Below are 19,634 nucleotides of genomic sequence, written 5' to 3'. Positions count from 1 at the left end.
TATTGACGCTGCCGGTGTAAACAATCATGGAATCGCTGTTACAGGAGATCATTTAGATTTAGCTGCAGCGCAGCGTGTCCCCGCCTTCCGAGGCTGGGACGGTTCTCGGGGCTCCGCGTCTCCTTTTTGTTTACACTCGGGCCACAGATTGGACCTTCAGCTCGGATAATGAGCTCCTGTATTTTTATGCTTTGTTCAATTCAGTTGCATAATGGAGTCATTCCTCTGCGCCCTGAAGATGAAGCGATCCCTGTGGGGGAGCAAATCAGAACTGCGCGGGTCTTAAAGGAGCAAGGTCTTAACAAACACGCTTGAAATTGCCGCAGGGATACGTGCCCAGACATTTTGAGCTACGTTTATATGCCCGCGCGCGGTCTAGTTCTCCATCACCCTGGAGGTCTGCACCTGTCTCAGTTTGGTTTGCTATGTACTGCTTTACAAAACACATGAATGACACAGTAACCGCAGGACACGTCCAGTGTGTCACAAATCCACTTGGGAAAAAGACGAAAAGTTTACAGCTTCCAGAAAAACTTGGAGATTGGTTGGGAGGATTGAGAATTTCCAGTCACATTTTCTTGAGAGAGAGGACCCGAATTGGCCAATTTATTACCCTCCCACCTCCCGACTAGAAACTGACCAATGTAGTTGTCCCGGGTGCGCCATTCCAGAGTTCAGGTTCCTGTGTCCGCACTCCACTGCCACTGTCTGAGGTTTCAAATCCCATTTCACAATTCTCATCCCAAGTCTAAATCAATGTTGATGTCCTCATGCAAGTACCTACGCAGAAGTACCAGAAACCTGCATTGTATCATTTGGCCTGCAGGAGCTGCCAAACTTGGCAGAAATAAAAGGCTGAAAATGATTGGGCGTCAATACGGAGGGGGAGCCTTCAAGTCATACCTATTATTAACTGGTTAAAAAACATCTTGAAAATCTAAAAAAAAAAAAAAAAAACATAAAATAAATAAAAAGCAAATAGGCTCCAATGTCCATTTGGTCTGATTTAGTTTAATTTTGAGTAAAAACAGGCCATAAAGTTGTTGGGCAAATTTAGTTGTGGTAGTCTGCATACTCGCAGAGTTGACACATGTTGCACTCACAGTCCAGTCATTGCTCACCCCCAGTGCCACCCAGACATCCAAATGTGGAACTTTACGGTTTCTAGGCTTCAGAATGGGTATTTGCAAACCAGTGGGTGACGTCACAACGACTCCATCCATCTTTGTACACGGTCACTGGTCAGGATTATTTCTTTTTTACCTTTATTACCATCACTGACTCCCTGAAATATAAAGGTGAAACTGCATGCAATGTGAATGCAGTTACCAGGCGTATCATTTGTATTGCTCTGTTTCCCAGAATGCTCTGAGAGAAATGCAGTTGTCAAATTCAGATGGCAGGGGTGACAGTAAAAGCATCACCGTATGCAACACTGTCAGAATTCTCATTAAATCAAGAGGCACTCTATATTTATACAGGTGGTCCAGGTCTTTTCAAAAGTCGCCAAAAAAAAAAAAACAACCTTTTTTTTTTTCAAAATGACTTTTTGTGGATCCCTAAATCTTAAAAGGTACGAGATTGTTGTTTATCAAAGCATTTCCTGGTCAGGAACTGTTGCCTGGCAACCCGGACCAGTGCTGAAAGTTCTGCCCCCCCCCCCCTCCTAATCATCATGTTGTGTCATTGATGAAGTTTGGAGCCACCACGTGCAAAAAAAAAAAAAACCCTCCACCACGCTCACCGGCCGCCGCATCATCCCATCTGATTCTCACCGGTCCGTCACTGTCAGCCAAACGTGGTTCCCGCTCAATCTTGTCTGATGGTGTCTCCGACCAGGACAGCTTGAGCAGGTGCCCGGGAAACTTTTCCGCGACCAATTTATTCTCGCAGATATCTGCTCGCTGGCTCACTTTCTTCCGAGACACTTCGCACACGAGCAGAGCGCCTGGAATTTAGGCTGACAGCCTTTGCAGGAAGCAAAAAAAAAAAAAAAAAAAAAAAAATCCAGGACACGGGGAAAGGTGGAGTTGCACCAAAGTCAAGAAACTGCGCCGGACGAATCCCTATTAGCATGAATTGATCTGTATTACAATTTTTTTTGTTTTGGGTTTGAACACACTTTTTTTTTGTTGCTAAAATTAAGCTCAAAAACCATTTGACAGATATTTCAAATTTTAGTAAATATTTTCCCTCTAACTGTCAAGATTTTCTTCTACCCATCTGAAAACAGCATGGACAGCGTTCCCATCTCCTGGAAAGGCAGGCAATCTGTATCAGCGCCGGTTCCTGAGCTGGGGTATATGGAGAGGTATGAGCTGGATGGGTGCAGGAGTCAGGGGTAGGGTGCAGTAAGCCCCCCCTCAACACACCCCCGTTGCGCAGACGCTCTGATAAATATTGATGATGGAAGACGGGCCTGTTGACATAGCAAGTGGCTCTGACACAGTTACAGCTGGCGGTAAGCTGGGGAAAGCTGCACTCTTGGCACTCATCATTCTCACTGAACGCAGCGAGTGCTGAGCTGTGCAACAAACCACTCTATTAGATCAGAGCGACACATAATGAAATCAATCTCTATTTGTTGCCCTGCAACATGCGCCGCTGCCACGCGTGTAATGCGTCTGGAAATGTACGCTTTGCATAGAGCGCCGGCCGCCGCTTTTGTTTATCGTGGAAGGTACGTGGCGGCGCATCACGTCTCGCTCCTTTGATCAATAGGAAGTGAGGAAGAGGATTTGTTTTGATGCCCGGCGTTCTCGACTCCGAACGTGCCGCGACTGTTTCCGTGGTGTCGGGTTGAGAGATCTTCGCAGGTAAGGCCGCGATACATGAATGAAAAGGCTTCAGTGGAACATGTTTTTTTTTTTGTTTTTGTTTTTTTGTTGGCTATTGGGTCTCTAAAGATTGTGTCATTGCTAATAACCTCAGAGGACTAATTATCAAGTGGTGTAAATTGGAGTTATGCTGGTTACAATTTAAGTGGACTAATGTACAGCTACAAATAATTAAGTAAGTCAAACAAAGGCCGCGTTCGGACTGCCAGACAAAGTCAGATTTTTAGCCAGTCCAGATTGAAACCGGATGGCTCTTTTGTAGTCTGAACAGTCACAAACCACATGAAATCCGATTTTTGCAAAACGGATTGAAACCACCCAGTTTCAAATGGCATTTGAACAGATACGTCTCAGTGTGAACAGCTCCAAACACACTGATCGGGTTTGACCGTCCTTGGTGTCACTCTACGCGACGCAAGACCCAATGCGCCAGACCAGAGGGCGCCAATCCAGGTGTGGAGCAGCCAGAAGAAGTAGAAACCAGCAGTCCCTGGACAGAGGAGGAAACTCACTGGCTCATCAGTGTGTGGGGAGATACAATAGCTCCATTCAAGCTAAGCTCCAGGGCCCGTATCGCAACAAGTGCCGCTGTCGCAGTGATGTGACGTCACGCACTACACACGCTGGACGACGCCTCCGCTCCAACGTCGTTGCTACAGCAACCTGTCAGATGGGCCAATAATGTGGCCCAGTCTGAACAGAGCCAGATCCCACTTGGACACTTGCTAAAAACAGTGTGGACAGTCAGCCGTAAAAATTATAGCCGTAAATTATAGCCGTAAAAAAATGGATTTGAGAAGGAATCTGATTTGAATCAGATTCAGAGTTTTGAATCGCTAGAATCAGTTCGCCAAATCATTCAGTTGTTGGCAGGAGCCCTGACTGCGGGGTGCTTCTTCCTTCTCGTCCAATAATTCCGGCTCCTGTAGGCTATGTGATGTCCACTTCCCCTGTCAAATTAACAAATAAAAAGTACACATAAATGTTGTATGGCATATATATGTGTGTGTGTGTGTTTAAAGAAGCGATGTTGGTAAACATCCACGTCAAACATGTCCATTAACAATAAATCTTATTTCAATAAAGTCGGTTCCACACAAAGAAAAAAATACAGTCACTGTTGTGCTGAAGTTTTAAAGTTTCTCCGACACACTATGTGCTTGTGTACCAGCAGGAACAGGGGTTAAAGGTCAAATCCGGCATCTCAGGTCCAGATATAGCGAGCCGCACGAAGACTGCAGAGTGGTTCCAGTTGTTCAAGTGACAGTAAGTTTGCAGGTTGTCAAATCCTGGGAGTAGCATAGCCAACTGTCAGACTCATACACACACTCTGTTACACACACACACACACACACACACACGCACAGGCACTTCGGTAGGAATTTGAAGAAGCTAATGATGCAGACCCCAGCGCCGTGATGGAATGGCGAGTTGCATGAATAAGAAGGCGGGTCTTTTTCCATGACGATGAAGCAGGCAGACAGTTGTCTTGGAGTTGCCGCCGTGGTCAGAGGAGACACACACATCGACAGGGGGGCAAAGGGACAAGGCAATGCCACAATCTCCATTAGGCGACCCATCGTCCGTCTCCACCGGTCGCCTCCGACGCCTCCATCTCCATCAGCGGGGATCCCTTTTCCCCGCTGGGGTTGGGTTTCCACGCAATGATTCCACTTAGTCCCACTGTTAGGAGAAGATGGCAGACAGATGAGAACCAGCTCTTCCTGTTTTGCTTCTGTAACACTTCCAATGTTGTGTTAATCAAAGTCTAAAATTCCCACTAAAACATCCACTCAAGAGGCGTCACCACATGAAAGCAGCCTTTTGTTTTTTGTTCATTGTTTATTTTTTTTCCCCTACACGTAACAACAGTAAATAGACAAACGTATGTCTTCTGTGTGTGTGTAGGCAACATTTAAATACCATCTAAAAAAAAAACAAAATTGTGTTCCCTTTAACCATTTAAAAACATTTAAAATTTGACGTGACCGAATGCGTGTTAATTCGAGTCTCTGCTGTCAAATTGTCAGATTAAAAGTGTGAAAGATTTCAAAGTGCATCAGCATCGGGCGATCACGCCTGATTCATTGTCACTGTGGCTAGCATATGACTGGACGGCGGTTGTTCTATTGAGGTGTCCATCACGCATTCAGGATCCGCAGATGTCGCTGCAGTCCACCGTGCTTAAATTAACCCACTGATGTGTTTTTTTTTTTTCTCCGTCTGATTTACTGACGGGGACGGAACAACGGCGCCGGACGGCGGTTCCCATGTGTGATCTCGCTGAACAGCAGCGGCGGCGGCGGCGGCAGCCTACAGATTGCAGCAGCTCATCCACTCCGGGGGGGAAACATCTTGTTTATAAAAAAAAAAAACGCCGCCTCCGCGTGCCTTTGGTACCGGTACGGCGAGATTCGATTTTTCATTGTTCAAAGAGGTCCGTTATTGCCATCAGGGTTTGTTTCTCATCACAGGGAGACATCAAAGGGAGACGAGGCATTCCGCCGAATCTTTAGAAGGTGCCTTCTGGTGGAAACTAGCCTCCTCTCTGGGGTGACAGTCACTCCTCAAGTTCCGTTCCCTTTGTAGCCCAGCTGCCCCTCCTCCCCCTGCTTCTTTGCTTTCCCCCCCTTCTTCCCTGAGACCCTTTTGTGTGATTTATTTCGTGCCCCGTCGCCGTAGTGGGAAAATAAAGCCGAGAAAGCAGAAGCCCGGCGTTTCGGCCGCTACGCGGCACTGGGACCGCTCAATTTCTGATGGTGACGTTGATGCGGAGGGAAACTGCCGCCTCTCTGCCGCGGCGCCGCAGCGACAGGCGAGGAAGCCACTCATGGGTGGAAGACAATCCAAACAGGGCGAGAAGATGATGGGCGCCGAGGCTCAGGGCGGAAAGAGTCTGTCAAAAAGGAAAGCCAGGGGGGGCGGGGGGGGGAAATAAATCCAACAGATTAGAAGACAGAGAGTCGGCACGGCAATGTCGATTATTCGCTCCAACACTTTGTCCGCGATTGGTTTTTTTTTTCAGCAGAGGCAAGGGGAGGATTGTCCATGTTGTTGTCTTTGAGGTGAAACGAGTTGATGTTCAGCGATATTGAAAAATAATTTCACGTTTTAGTCATTACCATCATCAAAAGTTGCATCTAACTATATATTTGTGGTTTGGGAAAAAAAAATATGTGTCGCTGTATGTTCTTATTGATTAATATAACAACAAGATATCAAGAAATTGTCTCGACTGGCAGGCAGCGCAAATGCAATTGAATGGTGAGTATAATTTACTGAATTATGTATTCTGATGCATTTTCTTTTAATTCTCCAAACCAAGGATGAAGGATAAGACTGATAAGAGGATATGTAGAAACAGGCCTGCATGTTCTCGGTCAATTGGGCATCAAATGAAATAAAAAAAAAACATGTTTCTTCCTTGTGTAAAGGAAGAAACATCCTTCAACTCCTATTATGTAACGGTTTACTTAACATGTTTACCCGTAACCTTCGAGCTGCATTCTCAGGGAAGCAGCCCGCTGTTGCTGTGACCAGGTGATTATATTAGCAGAGGAGTTTTGCTCAATATGGAGTGATTTATGAAAGTTAAAAAAAATGAGTCTCACTGATTACATTCGGAAAGATGCAAAATCTGTCCTCTGCATTTGAGCCACCCCCTGAGGGAGCGGCGAGCGGCAGTGGTGCTGTGGTGTTTGATGTCTTCTGAAGGTTGCAGGTGAGTATCGACAGGAGTGGCCGAAGCTCAGGGTTGATTGGAGACTGGCAGCAACGCAGGAAACCACCGAGAGAACAGATGGAAGGATTTCTGGGACCGTCATCGGGTTAGGGTTAGGCTTACCAAGGGTTAGGTTTAGTAAGGGCTAAGGATTGTTAGGGTTAAGGTTTGGAAAGGTTAGGGCTAGTTAGGCTGAGGTATGGCTAGGGTTGGTTAGGTTTAGGTAAGGGGACAGTTAGGGTTAAAGGACATGAAAGAATCTCCTGGTCAGCGGACAGAAGGCTGTAGTGTTTAGAGGCGAGGATGGCAGGCGGGTCACAAGCGTGTAATCGGTCCACAAACCAGTGCTGCAAAGTCAGGTGTGAAGCGAAGGACGGTCTGGCAACAAATTTGAGAACTGAAGTGGCGAATACACGGGTTGGGTGATGAGACACAGCTGGGAGCGACAGGTGGGAATGACAGCTGATCGGGTGCATGGAGGGGAGGCGCGGCAGAGCAGACTGGGTAATAGTATTGTGTATTAGAATACGGGTGTGCAACTACTGGGCTCACGTCGAGAAGATTGTGGGTTCTGTTCCGATCCTATGTCTGCATGGCTTCCTCCTCCAGTCCAAAAGACATGCACATTAGGCTAATAGGCAACTATAAATTGGCCATAGGTGGAAGCACTGCTCTAAACTGGCAACCTGTACGAAGTGTGACCTCGCCTTCACCATGAGACAACTGGAATGGCTTCGTGAATGGGGCAAAAACCTAGCATGTCGCTCTCGCACTAGCTACTGCACCTCCCTCATTAATTGCGCAAGTAAACACAGTTGTGATGGCAAGAATGAACAATTCCAAGAGAGGAGGAGCTGCCATTTCACATGTTGGCTCTTTTGTTGTGCTAATTGGAACAGGAGCTTGACTAATTTCATTAAAAAAATAAGCTTGTTTATTTGTGATTGTCTGTCAATATGGATGAACCGGGAAAACAAGACCCGTTGGGATTGCAGAATAAGAGAAATCCTGACCAAGTTTGAAGTCCTCTGTTCAGACTGCACAGTCATTGTTAGCATCTAAATAATACTGCTGCTGGGTATTTTTCTTTTAATTATTATTTTTCAGTTCAATCCACTTATCAGACAAAATGATGTGTTTTCTTTCCAGAGACTGAGACCTTGAAGCAGAGTGAAGCCGACTTCCCGTTCCTTTCCTCTTCTATTACCACTTTTTAGCAGCGCGTGCACTTGATGGGGCTTCGGTCACGCTCCGATTGGCACCGCCTGTGCCTAACCTCACAGCCCCCCCCCCCCCCCCCCCCCCCCGACACACACACCCGCCAAACCCCCACCCTGCCCCCTCCTCTTCCACGAGAGGTTCCTCGTGGAAGAGGACCGGCAGATCGATTGACAAGCCTGGCAAGACAACGAAAGGACTTCGCCAAGACAGCCCCGGTCAAAACTGCCACGTGTACGCGCAGACAAACAATCGAACCTTTTCCGAAATACCACGGAAACATAATCATATCCCAGCCGCCCCGTTCGTTGTAAACCGCGTGGTCTACCGCTGAACGGCTTCGAAATGACCTCACCCCAGACTGGATCAATGGCGCCCTCGGCCTCCTTTAATGAAGCCACGGGAACAGAAAAGCATTTACTGTAATCAGCCGATGGGATGTTTAAACGCGGCTGCGCACGGGCGTCCCTGGCAGAGACCGGCGGCGCCGGCGCTGGGCAGGAAGTCAATGACGGCGCTGGGCGAGATCACATCTCCAGACATTTACAGTCTCGCGCTCTCTGCCTTTTCTCCTGGTATTAACAAATTGCAGGAGGTGACGTATCAGATTAGCGGCACCCTCAGGCAGCCAAAACACACATTAATCCTGTGAGGCCGAGCGAGGTGAATGCTGTGAGTCTTTATTTCATTTTTTTTTAATTTATTTTTTTGAGGACACAAAGCAGGAAGTTGGCACGGCCGATTCAATCATCTGATCGGGATCGGGAAGAAAATAAAAAATCTCACTCCTCCAGTATCGCAGCTCGGGATCTGGAGATTAAACTCTGGAAATCCACGGAGAAACATAAACACGCAGCAGATTAAAAGTGCCGCGCCAATTAAAAACAAACCTTCCGCTGTGAAAGCGAGGAGCAAGGGAAGGGAAGCCCCTCGCAAATCAGCACTTTCCCTTAAAATAGCAGATTAATCCCAAAGAGTCGATTAATTTTCCTGGTGCGTGCCCAGTCTGTCCCCAGTCTTATCAGCTCAATGCCTTGGCTTTGATAAATTCAGCAACGTCACTGAAGAATTTGGTTCTGTGAAGAAGACGACGCCGGCGTCAAAGCATCCACTTTCCCTCGCCGTCATCTCCGAAGCCACCTTGAAGCTCCCTCGCCGAGCTGCTGCAGCACTTCACTTCGCTACATTACACCAGACCAAAAGTTAGCTTTTCTTTTGTTCTAATGCTAATCTTAATAATTAACTACATTTTTTTCATGAATTTGCAAAAAAAAATATTCATTTTGATACATTAATTTTCCATGAAGGAAATGTTACTTAATTGGTGTTTTAAAACGTTTTTTCTTTAAGAGCTTACTTTTATTTTTGATTGCATAACAAAAACAAAAACACAAATGCCACTATGCCTTCACCTGAATATGAAAACTTAAAAAAAAATAATAATAATAAAATCCAAAAACTAAAACTCCAGTTGACTTCTCTTTAGTTAGAAGAAGAAGAAGAAGAAGAAGAAGAAGAAGAAGAAGAAGAAGAAGAAGAAGAAGATTTTACAACCACAACTTTATTAATTTTTTTCCACTGGAAAACAAGAAAAAAAAGGTGAAAAAATAAATTGTCATTTAAAGAAGAAGAAAGTCTTAATTTTAAGATACTGTAACTGTAAGATTATGTGGTGGTTTAAAATGGAATATACATGGCTTGAGCAGCAAGGACACTGACCAGTGCCAAATAGTCTGTCCCTTGATGGACATCTGCAGCTGGCGAGTGCCCACAAGACAAGAATACGCCATAGCAGGTCAGAGGTTGCAAGACCAGCTAGAGATCTGTTGGTGTAGCCACTCCTTATAAGAGAGCAGCTAACCAGCTAGAGATCTGAGAGCAACTGTAGCTTTGGTCCAAGAACAACCACCTTCTCGGGATGTCCATAGGACAGGAGACACTATTTTTGACATGCTGGACTCTTTAAAACTGTGTTGACTCCCGCACATTGTGGTTTCATCAAGGGGGGGATCATTGTGTTCATCGGCAGTGTGTCATAGGATGTAGTTGTCTTGTTTTGTGTAATTCCGGTTGACCCCAGGTTGCTGTACAATTTTTCATCTGTCAGTAAACCTGCAAGAAATGCCTCCGAGCCTTGCCTACTTTGCTTTATTTCAACTCCTGAACTGATTGATCAGCAACTATGGAAAGCTATGGAACGTCAATTGTCCAGGAGGACCCGGAAAGTATTGCACTGGCCTCGGGTCTTTCTTTTGGTACAACATTTGGCGAGCCAGCCAGGAGAGGCTCGAGATTTGCTATATACAATAGCAACAATTTCTACAATGAAGGAGTCAATTTAAATTTAGGAAAATAAACTGTCCAGCCGACACCAACCCTTTGCCGGTCCCTGTCATCATTATCATTCCCATCATTTTCATTCCTGGGTGGCAAACACGTTTGATACAAATCAGCTCAGCCCAGACCGCCTCCCAGCAGATACGGGAGGTTGTGATTGGATCTTTCAAGCCACTCACACGACAAGATAATCTGGGCAGAGAATCGGGCCTGAGCAGCCTTGAGTGGGAACCGCCCCCACAATTCTCAGGAAGTGGGAAAATCGCGGCTAGAAGGCTTCATCGGAAGGGGATGAATACAAATCGGGGGGCGGGTGCAACACCTGGATAAGGTACACTCTGGAAAAGTGGTGCACTCAAAAGAAGTCATGGAGAACTCTGGACTTCTGGAGCGTTAACTGACAGGACACAGACACATATTATTTTAAGGAAGAAAAGTTAAACCATAAAAAAAAAAATTAGCAAGCCCTCGCAATTACACACTGACATGTAGAACTGCGAAACTCCAATATCACTCTTGTCTTGTAATGGCTGCTGATTACTTATGTTTTTTAAATGACCTTGGGATAAAAATATCCCCACTTCAATTTTAAGACAACGCCAGACAAGTTTGTAGCAGCGCAGCACTTCCCGTTCACTGGGGAATAATTACGCCGGCGATGAGAGAGAAGAATATAATAGTAGCCATAGACTACAGGGTTTTCTATTTTTTTTTTAATCTCAGCAAAAAGAGGGCAGCGGCTATGATGAGGTGGTACGATTCGCCAGTGTCAGCTTTGCCGCGCCGTGGAATCCCCAGTTGGGAGCTAAGCCACTCTCAATTAAATCCACAACTGAGCACTTTGATGGCGGAGGGCTATGCTGTGAATTAGCCTCTGTGTGAAGCTTTTGTGTCTCCGCCACTGGCTGAGTGCACTCACCCTGACCTCCTTCCTGTCCGCAAGCGGAGACTGAAATATTTATTTATTTATTTTTTTTTTTAATGAAAAGCGCAGACGTGTCAAAAGTATTTCATTATGCACCTCTGTTACCAAGGAGCAGGAAAAAAAGTTGTGTAAATAATATGACGGCACGTTTGCTTTAGGTTTAAATCCATTTTGTGGGATTTAGTTATGTTCTAAGAAGTAGTCATGGGCAGTCACTCTTGAGTCACAGTCATCTTTAGCGCTAGCTAGGTAAACCAAACACGTCAGCTAACAGCAAACTTTAAGCGGCGGACTGACAAATTCAAATTGCAAAATTTGCATACATTCGGTATAATTGATCGTATATCATACTAATACGGTAATGATCATACACCTGCCAACACTAAATTGGGCATTTTATTTTTAAATTGCCAATATCTAAATATAAGGGCAAGCCATTATAGCCATGTTCACTGAGCCCAAGTAAACCCACAATAGAGCAACAAAAAAAAAATTGTTCAAAAGATAGCAATGACAAAGTCTCTGAAACTCACAGCCGAGTTTGAAATCTAGTGTGTGGGAGCATTTTGGTTTTCTGTGTATCAAGCAATGAGAGAGGAGAAAGATCTGCTGCCAAATTAGAACTGATACACATCCAGAACACTTTTTGCCACGTTTAAGCAATTTTTAGTTTATCATCGCTTGATCAACATTGACACACATGGAGCTCGAGTATCAGACTCTGCGAGTACATACTGTGCTACTGTGCTCCACAGAATATGTTTACACTGTGACAATCCAGGAGTTTCCCAGGGCTGTGTTCTCAGTGCTGTGTTGTTCCTGTTTCGTATTTTGTTTTTTTGTTTTCTCTCTCCGTCATTTTCGTGGGCCACGTGTGTACTGGTCTGGACAGGAAGCAGCACATGAACATAAAAAAGGAGCAAAGTTGCAACTAACATAAAATAACTCAGAACGACAAAAACTGCAAGTTTCAATATGAATGTCACTGTCAGAAACTGTTAAGAGGATCCAGGCACCTACTTTCATCCATTTCCACCACAGCTGTTCTTTACTCCCGGGCCTGCGTCTAGAGTTGAAGGCTCACATAGCTGGCACTAAAAGGAAACTGTCAGGAGGCAGGAGAAGCAAGAAGAGACACCCCATTAAATCAGCTGAGCTTAGTGTGAGTGAGGAAGCATTTTCAGCTTTCTGAGAATTATCTTCACTGTGATTTTATACACCACCAGTGAGAAGTTTGGACACACCTTCAATGACTTTTTTTTTTCCTCCATCTTTACCACTTTTTATATTGTTGATGTAGACAACAAATACATGTGCAAGATACATGGAATTATCAAGCAAATATATTTTTCGATAATTCGGTGAAAACAGCCACCCTGCAATTTAATCATTCACAGTTTCGCTGACTTCAGTGAGAATCTGCAATGTAAATAGTCATGACAAGGGAATAAAAAACGATGAAATGAGAAGGTGTTTCCAAACCTTTGACTGGCAGTGCAAATCAATGCGGGTCTCCTTCTGTTGCAATAGAACCCTTCCATTATTAAAACTTGGCCAGAGACATCTGGCAAGTTTTTTTTTTAATGAGACTCTGGAAAAGGTGTCTCACATTGTTCATTTGACTGAGTGCAGCCATATTAAGAAATAACAACTACCGCAGCGGCCGACTGTCCACTCCGCAGCCATTTGGCAAGATATAAAGATTTATCCCATGGCTTTACGTCCAGATAAGGGAGCCGCTTCCTCTCAGTAATCCGCCAACAAATGATACGTGTTGCTCACAGCCAGTCAGGGCCGCTTGATTTTTCCGTCACCTCTTCCTGTTTGTTAAGCAAAGGACATGGGGAAACCACGGGAAACTTTTTCCCGCCTAATGACCACCAAACTCATATTTGGTGTGTTTGTAATCAAGATGAAATTGTAGTTGGTGCAAGAACTGGAGGCCAAAACAAAAGAGTGATTATTCCTGTCGTGGGGGGGGAATCCTTGATGGGTGGTGAGGAAATATAGATTAAAACTCCTTTCGACAGCCTGCAGTGATTTTTAACAAAGGGCGAGCTTTCGCACTGCAAAATAACAGAGGCAGAACTGCATGAGGAATAAGTTTTGAATACACAGCTGGTTTTGGCTCCAGGCTTATTTGGTTGAGGCTCAAGTCCGCCGTCAATACTAATTACTTGCATATAATGAAGTTGAGATCGCCGCGCTGTGTCACTTCGACATTCAAATCTCTCTCCGTCAGAATCTCCCCAGAAATTGACGAGTACAAATTCCAAGTCACAGTGGTCAGATGTGTCCCTCCTGCTGGTGCAACACAATCACCAGAACCAACGCTGGGCTCGGCGGACGCCGAGAATTGTGTGCTTTAATTGCTGAATCTTGTTTTAGTTCTGCTTAAGGCTTGCCACTAAAATGAAAAATAGCCAAAGTATCTGGCTCATTTACCACAAGCGCGGCAAAAAACCCTTATTGAAAAATGTGGCTTGTTTCTATGAAAACACGACTTGTACAAATCATCCATAGTTGCTCGCGACCCCGTTCGGCAGATCTTGTCACGGTTTTAATCGCCGGGACGTTTCGCACGTTCCCAGGAAATCCAACCAACGGCCACTTTTCTCACCTGCCCCTGGGAAAGAAAGAAAGTCAGATCATATACATGTAATGCAAATGCGAAATGACACAAATGAATGTGTCTGAAATGACCTTCGACCACTATCGGAGCCTCGCCGAGGTGTGATTTATTGCAGAGCACTATTCAGCTAAATGTTAATCTTTGAGAGCTTTTGGCCACTCGCGCGAGGGGGAATCGCGGTATGCATCCTTCTCTGTCAGCGTTCCCGGGTGAAAATCAGAGGGATCGCGTTCAGAATATTGCGGCGATCAATGACAATAATGGCAGGACCGTTCCAAAGGGTCTGAATAGAATGGCTGAATGGACCAGCAGCAAACCACCCGCTTCTTCTTTTCGCTTTTTGTCCCCGTGAATGTGTTAGCGGTTGTTAACGCCGAGCTGTGACTCAAGTTCGATGGTTTTAAATGACTTTGCATAAATATGATATAGGCGACAAACGTTTCATATCATACAAGCCTCACTTTAATGGTTTCATGGTTCTCAATGAACTCGTGAGAATAGGGAGAGAAAAAAAAAATCCATCTTTTGCTATTTAGGCTTGCTCCAATTCACCCCCCGCCCCAAAAAAAGAAAAAAAAAATTCAATTTCTTTTTTTTTTTTTTTAACAAAGGTCAATGGCACTCACAGCAGCCCTTTGGAGCGAGAGGGTTTGCTCCACAGTCTGATGTCGCCTTCTTTTTTGTGTCCCTGTCGGTCCAGCGCAACATCATTTTTATCGAAGGGCTGTAAACAGATGGCTAAGCTTGCCATTTTCCTGCCACCTGTGAAGGGTTTGCTACGTAATTAGGAAAGGCTGCTCCACCCAAGTCCGTCACGCACGCATAAAGTCTAAAAATGAGATATGGAAATTTTAAATTTCAGACAGGATTGCCCCCCCCGCCCCCGCCCCCGCAGAAAACATTGAATCAAACACTGTTTTACATTAAATTAAGGCATATCAGGGTTTTTCTACCCATAGGCATTATCCATTCATTACCGGCTTCGAACTTTTTAGATTTTTATTTAAATTAATGAATAGTAATAAAATAAAATATATGTCCTGAATAAAAATCACATGAAGGGCTTTATAGGGCTAATCGCACATGCACACAAACGTGTAGGCTCATTCCTTCATTCACAAATAGGTTTGGTTTGGTTGGCTGGGAAAAAATCTCTCTTCTCCGCCTTGGTTAAGCTGTATGGTTTTTAGCTGAGGCCCTTCCATCCCTTACCTTTTTTCCCCCGTAACATTAGACGGTCGCAGCGCAAGTATGACAAAGTGCACACGTCTCAGTGTTTGACAGGGCGACCCAGCGGGCCAGGAAGAGATTCTACGACCAGGGGAACGCATCTGGCCGGCCTGGTATTATGACAAATCTCCCTCAAAATGGGAGTTCGCTTGCAATATATTACAATGCGGGATAGCGGCCTTGTGTCCCAGAATGATTCCACCCACCTCTTCCATTATCTCCTCGAGAAAATGACACCTTGTCCAGAGGAGAGCAGGCCCTGCGCTGAAACAAGGTGCAGTTCAAGCTCTCCAAAGGAGACGATTTGAAAGAATGCAGATTTAATTTTCTAAACGAGTGACTGCGTCATAACCACAGGGTTCTATTTTTTTTCTCTCTCTCTCTCTCTCTCTCTCTCTCTCTCTCCAGTCAGAAGTTTTCTTTTCTCCTCTTTGTTCTCAGAATAAAACATGGCCCTGGACTAATGATGCGGATAGACCTGAATGTTCCAGCAATCAAGTGTGCAGAACACCATCTCCTAACAAACATTTCAGTGAACAGTTACCTGGAAACATCAAATTAAAAAGTTTGAAATAACATTTTCAGCAGTTTTCATCAGTAGTGACATTGAACTAGATGAAATACTGCAATGAGCGGCGCCTTGCCTCAGAACGCTTGTAAATGGCGGTTCTTAGCAAATGAAGTTTATTGACTGAGAATTTTTGTGGTAAATGTCGACATTCGGACGTGACGTCCTTTAAAGAGTACGTTATTTAGCTGTCATCCATCATTTGAGAGCTGGTTTACTGAGAGAAAACCAATTGTTACTGAAGCTAAGTAAATAACCGGAGTTTTTAAAATATGGCTTCCAAATTTGTACATATGCCACATTCCAGTGCCTGTGTGTTTTCAGTTACCCAAACAGGTCAATTAAAGTGCAACTGTGCAACATAGGTACATCTTTACTGCAATCAGCAGTTGTTGTGATGGTTAAATGATTGCAAAGGGAAACCGAGAAATGATTGCACAACCCTCACTAATTACCCGGTGTCTCAGATCTCGTCTTGCGAGAAACTACGAACAAACATTGGACTGTTTTCTGCTTCCACAGTATGTTTCCACAGTGATTTCTTTTTACAGGCATATTTTCCCCCTTGAAATAGCTAAAGCAGGGTCACCCACACGGTGCCGGCGGCCACCAAGTCGCCCCAAGGTCGCCCGCAGGGCTTGTTCAAGAAGTTGCACAACTAGCTGAGCTGCGTCTAAAATTTCATCTTTTCCAACCTTGTTAGGTAATTGTTGTAATTTTATGGTGAGAACTCCAATGTGATCATTGAAATTTTCACGTTATTTAGGAAGAGCGGAGTAAACTAGTTGCCCTCCATGTGACTCAGTACCATGACTCAGCATCACTCAGCTTCCAAAAGGTTGGTGAACCCATCTAAGATATTTTCAAAATAAAGCAAAAAGTACAGAATTGAGATTGCAAATATTTTTGAGATCCAGAGAGTTTATGACCCAAGCTTTATGATACAACTTGTTGATCCTGAGCGTACTTCTCCATTGGAAAAACAAACAAAATATGCACGATATGTGTTTTTTCAAGCCGTTACCGATACCGATATGTTCCTGCCTTTAAAGACCAATACCGATACAGATAACCGATATTTGTATTGGGGCAACATTCGTCTGAGGTATAAACTGTTCTCAATTTTTTTCAAAAAAAAACAAAAAAACAAAGAATCACACAAAAAGTAAGTGAATGTGTGTGCGCGTGTTTGTGCATTTTAAACTCGGAGTCAACTATTCTTCTACTGTTAATTCTGGGTGGATCAGGGGAAGATTTTTCTTTTTTTTTATTATTATTATTAACAAAGAGCAGCATCTCTGCCTTCTCGCATGAAAGTCGGTTTCTGCGCTCGTCAGACGTTCACTCTCGACACTTACGAGCAAGCTGCGCCAGGCACTTGAAACGGGACTGGTTGCTCCTCCAGTATTCTAGCGGACACTGGCTCAGGCGAAGTGTGGGCTCTGACAGAAATGACTCGAGCTAATGGTACAAAAACAAAACACCGTCGTGGCGACCGCTGATTTTTTTTTAAGTGGCTATTGAGGTTTGTGGTGTTGAAACCCGAACCCCTCGAGAAATGTTTGCCGAACACTTGCGGCGAATAGCGCGCGAAATATCATCATCGGACGCAGCGGAATAATCCCAGACGATCGATGCCCTGTTTCCGGTCACATACGTGGGGGAAAGTTAGCGTCAGACCGTTTACTGCACAGGTAGGACGTCCGTAGAGGAAGGGAGCGCTTGATTTGCTCACCCTGACCCAGTGGTTCTCAAACTTTTTAGACGGCGTACCACCTGAGGACCGTATTGAGACACCCCGTCAGACCATATATGGCACAGGCAGGAGAAAGGGAGTGCTTGATTTTCTCACCCTCACCCAACTACAGCACAGCGCTGGCAAAATACACGATCTTGACCGGAGCTATTATATCGGAGCTTTTTTTTTTTAATAATATCGGATTAATCGGTATGACGTCATCATTCCTGATATCGGTCCGATATATATATATCGTGCATCCCTACAAAATACTTCATTCTTCATTCTGCGCTCACGGCCGTTGATACACGACGAGCAATTCTCAAGCGGGCCTGCAGTTCTCCCCTGTGATGTTGTGATCTCAAGGCTCAAGCTGCCTTGGGGCTTTGCTGCACGGTGCTCCGGAAACAAGATCCTGCGGGTGAGGGCTCGCTCAGGTGACCCTGGGATCGCGGCACAGAATGCCGCGGTTGCTGTGGAAAATTCTTCAGCGCTCGGTGTTTGGTCAAACCGCCAGATGTCACAGCGTCCACTGTTTGTTTGCATTTCAACGTTTGAAAAAAAAAAAAAAAAAAAAAAAAAAATACTGACGGTGGGGGAAAAAAGGGAAGAGCAAAACACCCGGTGCACTGTGTTGAATTTCATACGCTGACAAATACCAGGTCTTGTAGGCAAGTCAACACGTGACGACGCGCTGCTACTTGTATGAATTGAGCGCCGTATCAGATCTGGCAGGTCAGACAAAGCTCAGCTAACAATTGGTCCTTAAATCTCAGCTCACTGCGGCTGATGGATCAGCCGATTCCCTTCTGGGCTTTCACTTGACAAATCCCGTTCGGGGAGCCCGATTTAAGCCACTTTTCCACTGGCCACTTTCCCACTTGCAAGCCGCTTTGCAAACCCAGCGCCATGCCAGTTTGTGGGGTTTTCGGGGCTGAGTCTCATCAGTGTCAACAGAAAAGACACTGACGATGATCACGGCGGTGGCGGTGGTTTCTGGAACGAGTGCTGCCCAGACTTTACATTCTGCCGCATGGGCGAGTCGATGTATCCTGCGGTGGTTGTGTGTTCAATCTGGTCTGTGCCTGTCATGGCAATGAATCAGCCTCACCCCTGATTCAATATGCCTTTGATGCGTACTGAAAACAAAGCAAGTGGGGCCCTGTTCCTGTTGGATGTCAGTCAGCGCAGGAGTTGAGCACAAAAAAATACGGGTGGTGTGTCAGAGAGAGATAGAAAAATAAAATAGCTGTATTTTATTGCAACATAATTAAGGCTGTCAAACGATTGATTTGCATGTTTAGAATTCTGCCACTTTGCATTTCAAGACAGTTTTTGTGTCAGTGTAAAGCAATTCTTATCAAAGTGGTTAAATTGGGAACCAAATTAATGAAGATGAATTCGATTTGCGTTTTTTAATCTTTTAATTATTTCCTTCAAAACAGTGCACCTAAACCCACCCAGACATGAGCGTTTTACAGGAGTTCCACTTTGATTCCCTTCTCAGTGTCATACAGCTCCTCTGTGTGTGAACATGTGTCCCCAGCAACAGTAAGGTGTACTGTACGACGGGTGAGAGCACTCACTTGCCACCCATTTAGCGATCGCTCTAGTTAGCTTTCTTTGATGTGCTTTCATCCACAGGTCTCCTCACCCTCTGAAACGGCGCAATATGTTTCAGTCTGAGGGACGTTGGCTGCACCTGCACGTTTAGTGCGCAGGGGGTGGTTGCTGAAACCCCCGCAGCAATGGGAATTGCAGAAAATAAACACGGCTAGCGTTAGCGGGTTGCTGTGTCGAAACGTAGCGCTACGGCAAGAGGACCTGGCTAATGCTAAATGGAAGAGACAAAAGGCTTGGGATTAAAATGCGATAGGAAAACGCATTCTGCCCTGTGTTTAATCTTATTAGGGTTAACGTATTGATGCTGACAGCTGTAAAAAAAAAAATAATAATAATAATAATAATAATAATAATAATAATAATGATAAAAACTTGCAACAGTAGTACACAAAAATCTTCAAGAGATTGCAAGCTACTAAAAAACACATTAATTACTGTTCAAGTATTTGTGAAGAAAATTGTTTTACACATGGGGTACTGTATATATACCCCATGGAAGAAGTACAGTAGTCTATCAAAGCATGTTTGATTAGCAGCTCAGTCTTTCTCCTAATTGGGAACAACTTTAGATTTGCGGTTCAGTTCAGGGAACCATTACTGTTACATTTTCTCTTCATCATTATCAATCTTTGCTTCATTCTTGTGATACTGCAGCGGTCCAGCCAGGCACAGCACTACTCAAGCATCTGGTGGGAAATACACAGGGGTCCTGTGGAAAATCAGGAGTTACGCTGCAGACAAGAAGACAACGGGCAGACGGAGCGCCCGACGACCTGGGAGAAGCATCCTCTGCCGCCCTCCACCA

Source organism: Nelusetta ayraudi, unplaced genomic scaffold (assembly GCF_046127955.1).
Source record: "Nelusetta ayraudi isolate G7.1 ecotype Tasmania unplaced genomic scaffold, CSIRO-AGI_Nayr_v1 ptg000031l, whole genome shotgun sequence".
Classification (NCBI taxonomy): Eukaryota; Metazoa; Chordata; class Actinopteri; order Tetraodontiformes; family Monacanthidae; genus Nelusetta; species Nelusetta ayraudi.
Note: the sequence above shows the minus strand (reverse complement) of the source record.